This window comes from Sylvia atricapilla, chromosome 13, assembly GCF_009819655.1.
Source record: "Sylvia atricapilla isolate bSylAtr1 chromosome 13, bSylAtr1.pri, whole genome shotgun sequence".
Taxonomy (NCBI): Eukaryota; Metazoa; Chordata; class Aves; order Passeriformes; family Sylviidae; genus Sylvia; species Sylvia atricapilla.
The window spans coordinates 12,564,875-12,581,539 of record NC_089152.1 but is presented as its reverse complement, the minus strand read 5'-3'; the positions used below and the strand labels follow the sequence as shown (position 1 = coordinate 12,581,539).

The 16,665-nt window shown below is 39.5% G+C and overlaps 1 long non-coding RNA gene across 1 annotated transcript in view; it reads right to left on the bottom strand.

Moving 5' to 3' along the window:
• The window catches only part of LOC136367092 (uncharacterized), a 195,987-nt gene that overhangs the window by 63,745 nt on the left and 115,577 nt on the right, over positions 1-16,665 (bottom strand). The gene's annotated exons all lie outside the window — the stretch shown is intronic.

Genomic DNA, 16,665 nt, shown 5'->3' with positions numbered 1-16,665 from the left:
AAGGTAAGTATCAGGTTTGCTTCCTTTGCGGCCAGTAGAAATACAATCTTGAGAAGAAGCCATTGCCTGGGAGGTAAGCAAGCCTTGATGTGGATGCTGGCTCTGTCACAACTTACTCCTGAGGAGTAATTCCTATATAGGAATTAATAAACCTGTAGAGCACAGGGAGTTCATTCTTCCTCCTTCAAGTTACAATATAGCAATGCTTAGATGATACAGGAGTAATGAAGGGTAGGAATTATTGTTTTAGTAAACAAAGGTTATTTTTAGTTGTCCAGCTTTCATTCAGCTCCTTTAATAGAGCTTGGCATGAATCCTTGTTTCTTCACGTCTTCTCTTTTCTGTTTACTTCCTTTGGAGAGCTTGGCCTATCAAAAACATTCTGAGAAATCGGTGTTTAAGCTAAGAAAGCCCGTTTTACAAATAGCTGAATGGAAGCTGGGTGGGATTATATACACACTGGTCTCAAACACAGCCTGTGAGGTTCTTTGCTGTGCTCTCACTGTGATAAGCTCTTCTTTCCTTTTCTCTGTTAGTGATCACTGAGCTGTTGGCTCAAGTCTCTTGCCTGTCTGATGCAGTGTATTTGTGTGACTGAGGGATGATCAGAAGGTGGCATACCTGTTTTGCTTTCCAAGGTGTAGTAGACTCCTCATCACTCAATGTGTGGAGTACACTCCTACTTGCTTTGTCGCCTGGAGAGTTTTCCTATCTAGTTTACTGCATATGAAAAAAAATTGCTTTCTGAGTCCTGATATTCAGATATCCAGACATCCAGTCACCTCCTGTCCTGCTACCAAAACCTGAGAGAGAATGCCCTCTCCCTCCACTTGACTTGTTGAATTTTCCATCTAAATCTGTAATTTGGAAACTGTGACTGGGAATTTGTTAGGTGCAATATGTATTGAGAGACTTTGCCATGACACTTGGCTTTGTTTGGGAGTCAGATATGTGAGAAGATGCTGCTCATATCTCAGCAGGTACCACTCCTCTGTAGGCTGGCAGCTGATGTCATTTTCCGACCATGGATGGACACGGTCTTGAAATTGCCCCATCCATTTTCCCAAACTCCAAGGTTTACACTTGTGTTTAGTGCTGTGGCCATGGTCCTTGACCACAGCTCCTTATCCACCCAGGTGGCCCATAGGCCACAGATCACATTGACCTTTGTTACTGAAAATGACCTTTATTCATTCAGTTGGGACACATCACAGAATTTAGGTTTTGAATCCCATTGGGTCTGTTTTTATTGAAGTTACAAGGAAAGAAAAGAATACCTGACTGGTTTTAGTCTATCTGGTCATCTCAAAAAAACCCCGTTGTTTTTTTACTTCTGCAAATACTAGGCATCCCATAGGAAGTATCATGTCATTTGTAATTATACCATGATGACAGTGATCACGGCTTTATCACTGTGGTCACAAGAAAATAATGGAGGTTCAGTAAGTGCAAGCAAAATATCCCTTGCTGGCACCCTTGAGGGGCTGCTTGTGACCAGAATCTAAAGTCAGGAAGGACTGCAGTGAAGGAGCGGTCACAGCCTCCTCCCATCATCCCAGGGTCATCAAAACCTCCCTCCCCACCCAGACTAAGTATGGGCATGGCACAGCAGTTCCTCTGCTTCTGGTTTCATTAAATACTCTATAAAATCTTCCACAGTTGTGGAGAACAGGAAATCAGGGCTAAAACTAGTAAAAGAGAATAGTTCACACTGAGAAAAAGCACTGATGTAAGTAATACATCTTACTCATGGTTTGGTGTTAGCTTGCTTGCGGGAGTTGAATTTCTGCCTGTCTGGCTGTATGATTGCCATTGTTAAGACCTGTCAACTATTTGTGATTTGATGAATTAAGTGAGTGCTCTACTTCTCCATAAAATGAAGTTTTATGCAGATACATCAGTACCATGGACATCACTGCTAGGTTTTTTCCCCAGTGCAAGGATCTACTGTCCAAAATATTAAATCAGATGTTACTCAAAACACTTTTCAACTGGAAAAGAAAGTTAGTAGGTCACTTCCATGTCTGTAATAACTCTGAGAAGCTATTTTTAACTAACGGTATTAATATTTCCTTTCCTGTGTCAGGAATTGATGGCATTTTTCTGTGGGGATATGTGGGTATATCTCTATTAGACTACTCATGTCAAGAATCTTTATGTTTCTTGACAATTTCAGAGAAAACTAATATTCTCTTCTACTTGCTTGGTTTACTATTGAGTGATACCAACTAGAGAGAAGATTATGGAAAAGGAAATTCTTTCTGAATATGCCCAGAGGATATTAACAGCTGTCTTCAGCCATTTTTCTAACAGGGCTCATACGACAGGGCTGCTGCAGCTGCATGGGGCTGGCCTTGGTGGGCCCCAGAGTGAGGGGTGGCTGCTGTGCCCTGGCATGGAGAAGCCAAAGGTTTTGCGAAGGAAAATCTGCTGCACAAGCCCAGCTTTTCCTGGCTGTTTCTGCCAGGCCATGGGGCTGCATGATGGCTGAGGCTCTTCATCTGAGTCCGAGGCTGAAGTGAGCAGCAGCCTCTTGTCTCCTCCATCCTCCAGAGAGAGCTCTCTCTGTGTGGCTTATGAGCTTAGTGACCATAATGACTCTGGGACAGAAAGAGAAATACTTCAAGGCACTGTACTGACAAAGGAGGATAAAAGGATAATATGCCATCATATGCCTTTCCATGGTGGACTGCATAAGGACACTTGAAAGCCAGAATGGTGTGCAGTGCCTGCTGGGCTGTCTGAGGAGAGTGGCTGAGACACAGCTAAGAGATCTGTGGGGTGCTGTGGGTGCTCACCCCTGATTTGGTTCATATAATTGAATCCTCCTGGACTGAAGGAGTGTGTAGCTCCATGATGAAAAAGAGTGAATCAATCAATGGCAGAAAATATTTAAGAATACAGAGAATGTAGTGGAAATATATGGAACAGGAGTGTGTTGCCACATGCCTGGCTGCAGTACCCTTCTTCTGCTTTGGTTTCTTCATTTTATGTTCTTGGATGTTTTTTCTGAAAAGTAAAGGCTCAGGAATTCAGAAGCAATGGAGTATAATTAAAGTAAAGCATTTCACCTGTTGCTAGAGTTCTTGTTTGCTGTAGAGTCAGGAGACAAATATTAAAAAACCTGATCTTCTTAGGGGTTGATGCTATAGTACAGATTAAGGGATAAGATATTAAACAGCAGAGTTATTAACTGTTTTGCATCTGGTTTTACAAATGAAGATGGCAGAGATTTACTTAAACTGCATCAGATGCTTAAGGCTAACAGATGAAGAATTAGGAAGTGTGCAGATTAACACGAGTGATGATTAAGAAAAGCTTATAGGCTCTAAATCCTATTAATTTTTTTGACAAATGACAAGTGATACAAGAAGGATATGCATAAATGTGGTTTGAAGGGGTGAGCAAGACCTTGGAAACAGGGAAAACTCTGCTTCTGGAAACAGGTAGAGCAAGGACTACTTGGTTTGATTTTGGGCTCTGAACGTCATTGCAAGGATGAAATTAATTTTGACAAACTTCCAGCTCTTTAGATACCTCTAATTTATCCTCTTTCTGTGACCTACTAACTCTGAATTTATTTGGTGCATGTCTAGCAGTGGTTGCATATTGAGAAGCACTCTGTGGCCTGCAGGTTGTTACCTGTTTGACTAAGACTGCACAAGTCCAACTTAAAAGGCAAACCTGGGTTGTCTGGTTTATACATAACAAATAGACCTTATCCTGGCACTCTGTTATTACTTCAGCTGCAAGAAAAAGGGCTTTTATTGTGGACATAGGGGGCTTTGAGGAAATGGTTATTGTCAGTGTAAAGTATGAAACTATGGCAGAAGTTTTACAGAATTAGCAGAAATACACAGATTTCTAGGTTTGAAAGGTATAATTTTATCTCTTGAGCTAAAAATGTCTTAGTACCTGAGAACTCTTACAATTAATATTTGGTAACAGTCACCTTGTCTTTTTTTCTGTGAGTTCTATCACTTCTGGGAGAAAAACAAAAGGAGAAGGTTGACCCATGCAGATGGCCTCAAGGGAGGGCGAGATGCTAAGAGGAGTGTGTCTGAAACCCAACCAAAAATAAAAGGGCTGAAAGAAAAAGATTTTTGGAAGTTTTGGGGGAGGAAGAAGGGCGAGCACATTGGAGATAAAAAGACTGAAATAAAGGAGAGGAGACTAACAAAAGGTATGTGGCAAGAGGAATTTTATCTACTCCCCACCAAGTCTGCAGTTAAAAGACTGTAAAGATAAGAGAGGCAGCTGCAAGTAGGGAGCTGGCAAGTAATGTGAAGGCAGTGGGAAGGAGTTGGTGCCAGTATAGTGCTGGCTGGCACTGGCTGGGAATCTTGCTGAGAAGTGGGAAAGGGGGAAGCCCCATGGCAGGGCTGGAGATGCAGTAAATTCTGGATTACTGGGTGCTATTTTGGTGAAAGAATAAACACTGCCAAGGCAAACTGAAATGCTGAGGGAAGGGGAAAGATTGTGGCCACTCTCCTGTATCCTTATGATGGTTTATTTCTCTACTCCATAACAAGTCTGGGTAGTCTACCTTAATTGGTTAAGGTCCAGGGATTGCATTGGCTTCTCACTGTTCTTTTCTTAGTCATCAGTGTGTTTATTCTGACTTTTCATTTTTGCTTAGTGCTCCCAACATCCCCGAAGAGTCTTTTTGTATCTGTGAAAATGCAAAGTGAATCGAATCTATGTGAACCATCAAAGGTGTTGTCCCCTTGTAGCTTTCATGTGGAAACTTCTGCTTACTCTTCTTCTTTTTGCATTCAAAACACTACTACAGGGCTATAGAATACTCTGAAAAATATCATACAGCCTTATGCATCCTTTGATTACAACAAATAAATGTTGAAAACCAAAGTGATTATTACTACTGAATTCTCGAAATTTTGGAGGCAATGTTAAGTACTACTGTCATGAACATATTTTAACAGTTAGAGCTGGAGAAATGAAGGGCTCTTTTCCCCTCGTATAACCTAACTTTAGAGGGCCACAGCAAAGTCTGCCCAGGGAATCCTGGCTCACAGTACTGATTACAGGAGTTTTTCTCATGAGACAGCATTGGAATGGTTGCTTCACTTTTGAAGATGGTCAGATATGTGTCAGAAGTGAAGCGATGCTTTCCTGAAATTGTATTTTTGGTAAATCTTTTTTCTTTCTACTGAAATTGGATTTTAGGTTCTATTAATCCAGCCTCTTCTCACGTCTTTGACAGACATTTACTGGGAAGCAGAATTACTGTAACTGAGGTTCTTACACAATCTTACTCTGCATACTCTGAAAAGTGACTCTGATGGTTTGTTAATTTGTAGAGATAATAACTTCAAGAGGATTTTGAAATGGTGACTGAATTCTTTACTGACACAAAGACTTGGACTCTCTTTTTAGATGTCATCCAAGAGTTTATACTCTATTTGTTGTTTTTTTTTTCTTTTCCTAGGTATGGGTGATACTTTGTATTACTGCATCACACTTACTAGATCTGATGGAATGTTTTAAAATTACCATTTTATCAGAAAATGTGGTTTACCAGAAAACTACACAAGAGTGAAGTATTATCACCCTAGACCACTTGTGTATTTGCAGACCATATGTGTGTCCAATGATTCAGCACAGGCTCTCCGTATTGCCTTTTACACTTTGATAACCCTGATATTCAAACTTTTGACCATGCTAAGGGCTTTTCTTCCCTAATAAACAATACTTTGCCAAATATGCAGAGCGAGAGAGGGCTGGGGGAAATGGAATTGTGCTCCCTGGATGCTGGTTTGGCTTTATAAGCATGAGAAGCTGTCCCCATGTACAAGGATCACAACTTAGTGATCCCTGCTGTTCCGTGGGCTATAACAGGGCAGACGATGGCTTCCAGGGTGAGCAGCAGGAGGTGGATGAGGTATCCCAGAGGGTATCAGGGTTCACATTTTAGCATAAAGTTGGTACAGAATCTCTCTGCCTTCTGCTCAGTTACAGCACAGAGATCCTGGCAGTTCTCAGAACATGGAGATGATCTGTGAAAGTGAATCTGAGGTTGTTCCTTTGGCAAAGTGAGTGTTTCCTCATGGCACTGAACCTGCACCACACTCTCTTAAGGGTTATAAATAGTTTTTTAGCCTTTGAGATGGAAGGGGAAGTTCAGCTGCTCAGCCAAGCTTTCAAAGTACAGCATTAGGGGGAGATGTATGGCAAAAACCTTTCAAGAAAGTTTCAAACAATTTTTTTCCATAAAAACTGATTTGAAGAGTGAAAAGGAAGCTTAAAGAGAAATTATAAATGAATTTGACTATGTCATGGCTCAGGCTTGTTCCTAAAACTATTGCAGGAGCTGGAATATCTTAAAAAGTTGAGTCAAAAATTCTAGAAGCTCCTCTAAAAGTGGCAATTAAAACTTAAAAGCAACAAACAGTACAAATAAGTTTGTTTTTTAAGTTCACTATGATGAAACAGTAGAGATACAACTTCACAACAGGTTTTTAATGCACTAGAAGAGATAACACGTAGAGGAGCATGTTTTAATTTTAAGTGGTGCTCCCTCTCTGGTGCAGTGAGGATGGCAGCGTCACCAAAGACTAGTGACCAGTAATGAATGTGTCGCACTCGAAGGTCCCTCCAGGGTTCTGATTCAATCTTTTGAGTTATAGGATCACGACAAAATGAACTATTTTTCAGGCTTGTAAATATGTGACAAATGACAGTGCAGGAACTATTGATTCCAATCACACTGATACAATGTTTCATAGTCAGGACAGACCCGCTTTACAAATTACTTGCAAGTTGAAGAGCAAAGCCATACATAACATGCTTCAAACCGTATCAATCTTCTAGGGTGTTTCTGTCACCAGTTGCCTTCAGATTTGAATAAAGTCCCCAAAATTGAAATGTATGTTTTGAATATTTTTCTGGATTAAGTCAGTGGTGCAGTGCTTTAACTTGAAGCAGAGTGAGAGAGTGAGACTTGGGCCCCTGACTCAGGGTTGGGGCTCATGTACAGCAGCGAGCACATGCTGTCATTTATCTAATGCTGACAATGTTTAAATAGCCTGAAAATGTGAATAATGGGCTCCTCTCTCTGTAGAGATTGTTACTGCAATTATTGCAGTACAAGGAACATCTAAAGCTGAGTCTAGGACACGTCACCTGACTCTGAGGAGCAAGTTAAAATTTTGGGGAATTTCTTTAAACAGTGGGCATGATTAGAAAATGTGATTGATTTTTTTTTCTGTTTCTAAAGCTAAGATTATAATGGGATGTAATTCTGATAAAACACTTGATTATGAATATTTAAGATTTCAGGCTGATAGATTATTATTATCATCTTGGTAAAGAGGGTCAATAATGAACAAAGAAAATCTCATGTTGCATGCACATGTTGAATACACAGTTTTCTCCTGGGAGATGCTCAGAGGAGCCAACTGCATGTAGCAAGTTACTAGTGTTCATTCATGTATTAATGAAAGCTGCCTGGATGCCGTGGTAATGAAGACAATATATAACCTGTACCAAATGGAAAAAACACCTCCAGTCCAGTGCCTGTTGTATAAAAATAGCTTTCTTGGTGGTAGTTATTTGTTACAGCTAGGGACCCACACTATTGATAGTGCTTGAAATCTCCCTCTACAGTTTAGCAAAGTCAAATGAAAGCTGAAAATAGAACACTTATTTTAGGTGGGGATAAAATTACTGGAAGTTTACAAATGTTTATTTGATTAACTGGTAATAAATGGCTGATAATATTTTTTAGTGGGACATGAATAAATAGCTTCACTTGAGGACAGCCCTTGATCAATAGTAGTCATCTTCATGGGTACAGTGGGAAAGAAATTAAAAGAAATATCCATGTTTCTAATCAATTATCATAGTACACTTTTGGTTACAGAAAGGGATACATTAATTTGAGCTTTGTAACCATTATTTTTGTTTCCTGGCTCACTACTATTATCCAGAATTCAGTCGTAGTTCACTATACTTATCTCATACCTTAAAGGAGCCCTGTGTGGTGATTTATTATAGACCTTTTTCCCTGCTGCTTCAAGGAATAAGCCATCTGTGTACCATAAAGGTATTATAAAAAGCTTTACAGTGTTGTCTGTGAGGCAGATCTGGGTAGTCAGCACAAAGAGCAGCTCTTGGTTTAGAAGGTAATTCTACCACTGTGAGCTCTCTGGACCAGCTGGGATTCAGTTCCATCCTTTGCTTCATTCGCTTTCCCCTCCTTACTTCTAATCTATTTTTCTTCTCCATTAAAGTGTGTTAAACCAAAAAGCAAGAGAGATTAGGGAGACAGTAATGCTACAACCAACCTCTCATTAGAAAGTCAAGCTTCTGGCAGGGCTGTAATTAATTAGTGTTTTGTCTGACCACATAACTATATCAAACCTTATTATTGGCTCAGTCCACTCAAGCCAGGTCAAGCTTCAACTACTGACCTCACTAAGTGAAATCTTGGTCAGGAAGCTATTTCAACTGCAGCATGTTTCTAAATCTAGGCCATAGCTGTCTGCATTTGGCTGTGCAGGCTGCAGTTATACCCAGTCAATGCACAAAGAATTCAGTTTTGCCAAGCCAGGTCAAGCCAGGCTTGCAGTTTCCCAAGCGAATTTTTCCTATAGCTGGAATCCATTTTTTTGCTGCTTCACTTGGTTGATCAATGGGTATCATTCAGTGATAATATTGACTTAAACTATCTCAGAATGTCAGATGAAGTTCATATCTCTCTGGCTTACAGAAGGCAATGGTAATCATCTGCATTTCATAGACCAGAAGCACAAAATGGATAGAGATTTTATTTACTCCTTTCCCAAACCTACAGGAGGAGGCTGCTTCAGTGCTTTGGCAAGGGTTTGGGGAAATACTTAATTGCAGCTCTTTCACTAGCTTCTGTTACTCCTGAAACCCTGTGCTTGCTGTTCCCTAAGTGTCTAGGATCGGAATTTATCTTAGTATTGAAAAAGAAATCTCTTTAGAGTTGTATACAGCAATTTGTTTTTAATATGTTGCAGTGTGAGATTTTGTGTTGGCATCCACACTTTGAAAAGAGACATTGACTTACGTATTTTTATTTCAAGCAGCAAGTGAAAATGCAATAGGATGTTCCAAATCCTCTTTACAGTGTGGCTTAGAGCAAACCTTAGCAAAACTCAAGTTCAAATATCACAGGTTCCTATTGTTACCTCAATCAATTCAGAACCAAATTTTGCATTGTTATGGTAATCTTTATTTGATGTTAGCTATTAAAAAAAATAAAGGACAAGAATAACTTTTTACTCCACTTTCCTATGAGCTGTCCCTGGAAGTTTGACATTCCTGAGTTTCTTTGTCTTTGAATGATAGATTACACAGGGTTGTTTGAACTGATTCAAAGGTGTAGAAAACCAGAAAATTCCTTATTGCTCCCTTAGAATCCCCAATAGTGTTTCTGCTGATGAAAAAACCAGCAGCTGTGGCAGCTCCATGAGAAAAGGGGTAGATTTGGCTCCAATTTCCCACGCTGCACTGATTATTTTAGCTGATGCTCTGGCAGAATTCACACTATTTGTAAACCTGAAAAAAATGTTTCCAGTATTTCTGTGGGAAAACTATGGGAAGGGGAAATAGATCAGCACTGTGACCCTCAGCTCAATGTTCTCAGAAACATATTCTGGCTCCAGCAGAGAAATTTCAGGAAAAAAACATTTCCACCTCTTTCTACTCATGGTCTACAGATATCTCTTTGCTGGAAATACTGGTATCAAAAAGCTCTGGGAGGCTGTAGGAGCAAATGTGCAATGCCTCTTTGGGCAAAGCACTCTCTGAAACTGTAATCCAGTGTGTAAGACTCTGTTCCTGAGAACTGAAATCCCAATGAATATAAACTTATATCAATTTTTTAAGCAAGCTTTAATACTCCTGGAACTGTAGAATGGTTCAGGCTGAAAGAGGCCTCTGGAGGTGGTCTTGTCCAGCCACCCTGCTCAGGCAAGGCCTTCTAGAGCCAGTTTCTCAGCACAGTGTTCAGGTGGCTTTGGAATATCAACATGTGTGGAGATCCCTTAACCTCCCAGGGAAATCTGTATGAGTGTTTGATCAACCTCACAATAAAAAAGTATTTTCTGATGTTCATACAGAACCTCTTGTGTTTCTGTTTTTGTCGTTGCCTCATGTCCTGTCACTGGGCACCACTGGAAAGAGGCTGGCTCAGTCCTGCTTGCACAGTCCCTTCTGGTATTTAGATACATGGGTAAGATTCCCCAACCCTCCTCCTCTCTGGGCTAAAGAGCCCCAGATCTCTCAGCCTTTCCTTGGAGAAGAGATCCTGCCCTTTCTATCCCTCAATCACATTCGTGATCCTTTGTTGGACAATCTCTGATGGATTCATATCTCTTTGCAGTGTAAACTTGTCAATTCCTGGAGCCTTGGCCAAGATCTGGGTCTACACCCCAAGTCTGGGCATCCAGCCTGCTACCTCCTTTCCTTTTAACAACCAATGAAATTGTGGGAAAACTGGTATGTGTCTCCTACAACATTCTATTCCCAAATGACCTGCTCTGTGTCATGAGGACTGCTACTTGCTAAACTTAAGAAGGTATTAAGAACCTTTAATCTGTTAAGTTTTCTTTAGACCCATGGCATTAAAATGAGAATCCAACTTATTCTATCCTTTAGAATGTGAGATTACAGCCTTGATGCAGCCATATTAATGAAGATTAGGGGTTCACAGCAGTGGCACCCGGAGTCCCAGCGCTCCTTGAGCCTGGAGTGCTGGTGAGAAGGGATTATGTCCTGGCAGGGTTATTTCACAGTCCTGGGAGGGATATCTGCTGTCTCTGAGCTGACACAATTGCAAGGCTGCTCCATCTGCATGCAGACCTAGGGAGTAGCAGATGGCTGACTGCTGTTATTAAACTCTGCATCTTTCCCTGAAGAATTAAGGTTGTCCAAGTGTAATAACCTTTCCTTTTTATCTCAGAATTCTTCTTAAACAACAGTTAAGGGGGTGAAAGCTGCTGATAAAACATTATTGCTTCATCTTGGCTGCTTAGATAATTTGTGAAGGTTTTATGACGTAGACAAAGATAATTTAAATATTTACTTACCATCAAAATTTTAGGAGAAGCAAGAAAAAAAAATCTGTTCAGTTTAAATGGAGATCAAGTGAACTGCATGAATGAAGCTCTGGTGTGTAGTCTTTCTGCAATTATTAAGAAGGGAACATGTAATACTTATTACCACTTTGGTGCTGCCAGGATTTTACAACATCACTAAATGATCCTCCCATAACCTCTGGCTCCTTGGCGTTTTTCTCCACTCAGAGGGAATGTTCTTTATTATCCATGAAAACATAAAAAATTATTTCATTTAAAATTAAATATGTCCATCCTCAAGTGTTCTGCTATATTTCATTAATACTGAGTAATGTCACCCTTCTAACTGATAAAATCCATCTCTAATGGAGCAATATTTTTGAAAGATGTAATAAAATGGCCTTTGAAGTGTCCACTACTTGTAAATTCATTAGATACTACTTTAATTTTAATGCCATGAAGTCCAGTGATACTTTGTTGCTCATTCACTCAAGACTTTTCTACTGAGAAAAAAATAATTTAACTCATATTCTCAAAATTCATATGTTTTTTAATTTAGTGTTTCCTGAGTCTTGTATATATTGCTATCTTATTCAGTGCTTAATGCAAGCTTGTGTGCATGATTTTGCACAAATAGGTAATGTGCTGTTACTAATAGTCCAGTTTTTAAACTCCTCCCAGCATGAAACAAATTAACGATTGGGGATCTAAACCAGAAATCGTTGATAGATCATAGTCAGGTCTTCAGGGTTAGCTTGAATCATAGTGCTGAGGGTGAAAGGTCAGAACTTCAAATACTTCCCAATGCCTTATTTCCTTTCTTAATAACATTCGCTTAGGTACAGCTGTTACTAGTTCCAGGTCCAAATGTGTGGGCCTTGTTTGGTAAAGATAAGATTTCATTCAGGAACACCTATCTGCAGTGTCTCCTTAACTTTGAGGCTGAAGCCCTTAAATGATCGTACCCATTGCCAGGTCCCTTGTACTCACCATTCACACACAGCCCCCCAGTGCACTGTCATATGCATCAAATCCTGAGCAGGGCAGGACAGAATAGAAAAAATTTCCTTTACCCTTTGGTGATGAGCTATTTTGTGTTTATTGAAAAAAAATTACCTGAAAATTGAAGGAGTTAAAAGGGATCCTTGGCTGAGGGAAATTTTCTCATCCCATTTATAGAGACTTCTATGAACATCTGTCTACGCAGGAATAGGACCCATGTCTGTTTTAGTACATGAGCCCTTGTGGAGGTTTTCTCTTTAAAGGCATGTCCAGGAGTAGAAAGGATATAAGCAAGGTCCAGTAATCTCTTCCTGGTAGAATGGGTCCCCACAAGGCCAATCCAGATGGTGTATTTTGGACCAATTCCCTGGTTCATCTTGTGGTTTATGAGGCTGCAGAGTCCAGCAGCCTGGAGGGTCTCTGCTGGGGGCTGCCTCACCTGTTCTGCACAGAGACGATGTCTTAAAAATCTGCTTGTGTGAGCACCTTGTCTTGGGTGTGGCTTTATGCTCCAGTGCAGCTCGCACGGTTTGCCAGAAGCAGTGTGTTGAAAGAGTTTTATAATGGAAACAAGTGTCATTTTTAGGGCATTCTCCCGAGAGAGGGCAGGTGCTAACAGTTGCCTTCAGGAAGCAAAGCTGGTTTTGTGACTAGTGGTCTCTTAAAGTAGTATTGTGTCATTTGCCTTTGTCAATGTTTTTAGAACCTTAATTTAATCAATAATTTACAAGTGGCAGGAATTAAATGTCAAGTGAAATTTCAAAATCTGGGTAAATGCATTAACTTTAAACAGAAGCTCTCATTTTCCTTTCCCAGGCTAACAACTAGTGTCTGGCCTTCTCTGATTTTGTTTTCCTCTCAAGTGTTTTTATTTCCCACTAATATGTTTTGGGGTATTTTTTTAATTTTTCCTCTTCTGACTGATAGGAAATGTATCATAGTGGAGTTTTTGGTGGTGTTTGTTGTTTTGTGGGTTTTTTAAAGCTGTGGTACTTTTGTGTTTTATTTCATCTTGTTCAGTTCACTCTCAATCCACCAGTCCCCAAAGCAGTAAAGCCACTTCCCTGTGGTTCAGTGCACCCCCCTGCGTGCAAGTCTATTACTTCCTTATTATGAAACTTTTTGGGTTAGCTCTACTTAGATGAAAGCACACCTGGGTCCTGGCTGCAGTGTCCACCTGGAAATTCACTGATGCCAACAAAATGCTGCATTCCCCAGAGATATAACACTTTATTTACTTTCCCAAAAAGGACTTGCAGTTCTGTCATTGAGTTTGTCTACTAAGAAAATGTAGTTTGCTTTTAATCTTGGCCACCCCTTGCTGCTTCTATTTAAAGTCCAGATTTGTTTTCAGTCCCTAAGAACTGTATTAATAATCAGCTTAATGAGCTGCATGTTTTCATTCTCATTCTTCGGCACACTGAAAGAACAAAATATGTACCCAAGTGAAAACAATTACTAGCATACATTGTGAATTAATTCTTGGAGACAAGTTGTAAATTTTTTCCTCTTTACTAAGGACAACATTCATTAAGTGTTGTTTTCTTCTTTATTTGTCAGATACATTTATATGTGATCAGCTGTATGGTTATTTCCATGTCTGGTCCTACCTCTGACTGTTTCTTTTTTAGCATGGCACACAGACTACTTTGCTTTACAGTTCAACATTAATTCCGGGGAGCAGATAACATTGTTTACTTGTCACAGTGCTATAATACTTCTATTGTTTCTTCTCTTGTTTAATATATGACTCTAGTGAAGCAGTGATTGTAATTTGCTTCTAGCTTTGCTAAGCAGAAACATAAGAAGTGTTGTTGGTCAGTGGTAGTAGTAGTAATGTTCACAGCTTCATAACTAAAAGTTGTGTCATTTGAAAGAGAACAGAAGGCTATTGAAACATATGGTGGGTCATTGTGATTGACCTTACAAGCATCCAAAGTGATTTCAGGGCCAAAACTTAATCAATAAATTCAGTTTCTCTCTGGAATAAGTTTATTTCTGTCATTGTCAGGAGGTAATCTGTGTGCATCTGAATTCTTATTAGTGCTTCCAGGTTTAAAACTTTGGATGCACATTGTGCTCTCAAGCTGAAACTTGGGATGCGACATTGCATTGCACGCAAGCAGAGCTGAGGTCAATAGAGAAACAGCAGAGCCCATGTGCACACCATCAGTGTAAATTGACACACAAACATGCTTGATTTATGTATAAACTGTCCACACTTTGGCTATGAGGAAAAATCCTAATCATCATATTAAAGCAAATGTTAACACAAGTATAGCCAACACATTCATGGTTTATCCTACAACATTCATTGGTTGTTCATCTCTTCAATTCTGACTTCTGCAGGTGCAGTGTTCTGTTTGATTCAACTTCAGAGGGAGAATCAGGTAGAACAATACTAGGAATGAAGTCTAATTCACGTAAAGTAGAAATTAGGAAATTAATTTGCTTAAATCGTTTAAATCAAGCTAAACAAATATGTAGGTTGTATCTGCTGTCACCACAAATCCTGCTTCTGCATAACAGCCAAAGGTCTAAGGTGCTGGGGAAAAAATATCTGATTTGAAAAGTTAAACCTTGAAAACAAATTAGAGGAGAAGTTAAATCTACATAATATTTCCATAAACTCTGATTTGTCTGTAAGTGCACACTAGTGCAAAGACTCTAAAGGAGTCTTTCCATTCATTCATTTATAATGGGATTATTCTAGTATATACTATAGAAGGGATTTTCCATGCATCAGCTGCTATTGTATAACCATACGTAATTGGGTCTAAATGCTTACATCAGCTGCCTATTATGTGAAATTAATTTTTGGAACATATGCTGTTGTATTTATACCATTGTTGTTTCATGCTAGATTAATTCTTCAAGGATTGTAATCACATGACACTTATCATTTTAATTATGCCTCTTTAGTTGCAACATATGACAGCTTTTGACTTCTCACCCTCTCCTTCTACAAGTGTGACAGATAAAATTATTAATAAATGCCTGTTTATTATGTAGTTATGCTGTACATGTCCACAGGGTGTAGGTTGGCCTCATGTATTTTACCCAGAGTACAGTGTCAGCAGAGCCTTTGTGGTTTGCTAATGAGCTAAATCCTGCTAACACCACACATACTCTAAACTGCCAAAAGCCCTTTACACATTCAAACACATACAAAGACTCAGCTGGGTCCTTTGTATAAAAGATTAACTCTTTATTCCAATTAAAGATGAGCTGGCCTGACTTGGTCCAAACAATTAAGAACTGGAAGTAATGAACAAAATGATGAGCAAGGTGGATAGCAACCTTCAACCTTGGGATAGTAAACAGATCTTTCTGCAGATTTTTGAACTTGGTGAGAAGAAAAAGTTGTTTTCTTGAGAACACTTCATCATGTTGATCTCAGAGTTGTCATTTGTCAGACACCCCAATTTTGGCAAGTCTCATTTCTAGCAAAGAGGTAGATTTGGCTGGTGGAAAGGGAAGTGCTCTGGGGTGATTTAGGGCACTTAAACCTTAATAATCTCTGTACCATAATTTCCTACTGAGATCTGGGTTGCACATTATTTGGCTACATCTTCAATTAAAGGGAACTTCTGTTAGTAATTTCAAAGCATTTTGCCTTTAAAAAAAGTTTAAAACACTTGCATTTGGAATTTTCCATCCAATTTTTCATGCCCTATTTTGTCTTTTTCTTTTATTTTCTGTGTCTCATTACTCTGAAGTACTCAAAACTTGTAAAGTGTGTATTTTGTGGAACTGTTGTCAGCTAAGACCGGCCAAGTGACAGCCAAGGGCACCTGACTGTAAGCAGTAAGAATAAGGATGGACACAGTGCTGCTGTGGAGAAACTAGAAGTCCTTTTTGGCAAGAGTATCTGATCAGTGATTGGTGATACCTCTTCACATAGAAGTATAATTTACATGTTTTTAAATGCATGTAGATAAGTAGTGCTGCTTTCAAACATTGTTTGATTCCTGCCTGTTCCCACAGGGCCCTTATAAACTCTTGTGCCTGAACTTCATTGCAAGCAACCCAGAGTTGTACGCCAGGGCTTGCAGGAGCAAATTTGTAGCCTAAAATGAACATAAATTTTTCTGATCTATTTAGACATCCCTGACCTGTGTAGGCAGAGATTCACCCTGGCCCTGTTTGCTCTCAGTTTTTCTGGGCCATCAGCCCTCAGTGCCCACCTCTGTGTACCTGTCCTCCAGCTGAGCACCCAGGCTCAGGTGTGGGGTGGCACAGCCCTGGGTTGGGAGGGAATGACATTCCCTGATGACCTTCTGTTAGGGGAACAATTTGATCAAGTTTTAATAGCACAAAGTAGGAAAACCATATGGTAATTATTTCTTCGTTTATTTGAAATAAATAAGTATCGAAATTAACAGAAAGTGTTTATAAGCTACTTGAGCAAGATATTGTTTCTTGTTAAAGCTACTGAAATTCTTTCTCTGTCATAAATGTGTATTAATACAGTTCTTCACAGAGATTAAACAAATTCTCCTCATGTGCATTACACAGTCTTTTTAAAAGCATAGGTATTGACGGAAAATTCTAAGCAATACAATGTGATTTGGCAACCTTATGAAAAGAAGATATC